The 2,393-nt window shown below is 39.9% G+C and overlaps 1 non-coding gene across 1 annotated transcript; it reads left to right on the top strand.

Moving 5' to 3' along the window:
* The first annotated feature begins 413 nt into the window (after positions 1 to 413).
* On the top strand, positions 414 to 485 carry TRNAQ-UUG. The gene has a single exon. It is a non-coding gene; the product is annotated as a tRNA-Gln (tRNA).
* The last annotated feature ends 1,908 nt before the right edge of the window (positions 486 to 2,393 follow it).

The raw sequence follows: 2,393 nt of genomic DNA on the forward strand, positions 1-2,393 counted from the left end.
CCTATGGTGTACTTTCAGGGGAGAACTTAGGATCTAGTCATGCTAACTAGGGGAAATTGGCCTGTGTACCCTCAGATTTCCCCGATGTTTTGAAAGAGGGTGGGTTTTGAATTTGTATCACCATGGCAGACGTGAATGTGTTGGAGAATAATACGATGGAACTGGAGAAGGGGCAATTCAACAAATCGCAGTATCAGAAGGTGGTTTAGATGGTGCTGTCTTGCTAAACTTTTTCAAAGAAGGTGATTCTCAAGAGGCCAGTGAAGCCTAAAAATATGGAAAAGTTTAAAACATTTAAGAGGACAATGTAGCACATGTGTAGAAATGTTAGCAGTGTTTTCTTAGTAGTAAATCACTTTGGTTATAGTGTACAGGGTCCTGGGATCGAACCTTGCAAAGGCTGTTTATTTGCTGGTTCCATGGTATAATGGTTAGCACTCTGAACTTTGAATCCAGTAATCTGAGTTCAAATCTCAGTGGAACCTGTTAAGGTATTAAGTTTTACAACTAAAGAAATCCCAATCCCACCCTACAAACTCTAGGCACCTAAACCTTGTCACCACAACAAACAGGACATGCTGGAGGGATAGATTACTGTCCCAGAGACTTCCCATACTCTGGAACAAGCTACCCATCTATGTCAAGCAAATTTCTGAATTAGCATTCTTCAAGAAAAATCCTGATAAGTGGATTAGAAATAGGATATACCCCCAGGGATCACTTCTGTGGCTCTGCTCCACAGGGGCACAGGAAAATAACTTTCTTGGGTGGTGTAAGCCAGGGATCCTTGTTGGCTAGGCTTACTTAGGCCATTGGGCTGATAGCCTAGTACCTGCCTATGAACCTGTGAAAATTATGACCATAGCAAAGGGCTTTGTTGCCACCATGATGAGGATATAGGACATGAAGGAAAATGTGCATATGGTATATGTTATGACTATCTCTGATATACTATAAACTATTTGATAAAATATCACATTCAGGGAACTGGATACAATATTTAAAAACTAGAATAGGATGGAAAGGGTTGCATCTTCTTAAGAATATGAAGGACACAGAAAAAGAATGGTTTCTGAAAGCACTTAATAAATGGTTACTGACAGAGATTAGAGTTGAGATGGTTTTATTAAAGAATTATTAGAATCGTATAGAAAAAGAAAGGTGAAAAAATCTGAGTTAAAAATTGGAGACCCTTAAGATTATGTAACTGTGATTATAAACTCTTGTTGAAATACTGACTGCTAATTGAGTGAAAATATTTTGGAATACAAGGAACATGAGTAAAGGAACTATTAGGGCTAATGAAAAAGTAGATGGAAATGTAAGCGAAAGGAATGAAGGGAAATAATTCTGTGTAATATACAAAAATATTCAACAACGTATGTCACTGGCCGTTGTGGTAGATTTTAAAGGCATTTAGTACTACAAGAAGAGTTTAGGGGCTGTTGAATTCAGCATATGTTAATACTTGACCTACTATATGACTGGAATGACAAAGAGTAAAAACAAACAGAAGGGTTAATCAGGATTGCTCAGTGGTTTATCAGGATTGCTCAGTGAATGACATCTCGTTTGCAAAGAGGGCAGTTATAGAGGAATAGCAAACAAAATTAAATAATACAAAATGGGAAATGCATAATGGAATACTTTTACCAATGGCACTGGCATATGCAGATGATCTGATATTATAGCTAAGAAACATGGAACAGAATAAAGGATTTTTTAACGGATCTTTTTTTCTCACCAGATTGCACCTTTCATCCCCTCCATGAAAGGCACCACCTTATCTCCCTTAGAACACAGGCTGTTCCTGGTTGGCTGGAAAATCCAATCAAAATAGTATCTAATTCTCCTTAAAATGGAAAAACTAGACTTGGGAATAACAGAGGTCTGCTCTACTGGTGGAATCATTGTCAGCAAGCCTCATGTTTTGCTTATCTTCCTTCTCATTGCCCTGCAGCAGCTTGAACAGGAGGACCTCCCGCAGTACCAAAAAATAACACATGCAGACTCCTGTGCATGTACCAGTACCAACCAGTGACACATGCAGACTCCTGTGCATGTACCAATACCAACCAGTGACACATGCAGACTCCTGTGCATGTACCAGTACCAACCAGAGACACAAGCAGACTCCTGTGCATGTACCAGTATCAACCAGTGACACATGCAGACTCCTGTGCATGCACCAATACCAACCAGAGAGACATGTAGACTTCTGTACATGTACCAATCCCAACCAGTCACACATGCAGACTACTGTGCATATACCAATACCAACCAGAGATACAAGCAGACTCCTGTGCATGTACCAGTACCAACCAGTGACACATGCAGACTCCTGTGCATGTACCAGTATCAACCAGTGACACATGCAGACTCCTGTGCATGCA

The sequence above is a fragment of the Protopterus annectens genome, chromosome 14.part0 (assembly GCF_019279795.1).
Source record: "Protopterus annectens isolate FY-2018-M chromosome 14.part0, PAN1.0, whole genome shotgun sequence".
NCBI classification, from domain to species: Eukaryota; Metazoa; Chordata; order Ceratodontiformes; family Protopteridae; genus Protopterus; species Protopterus annectens.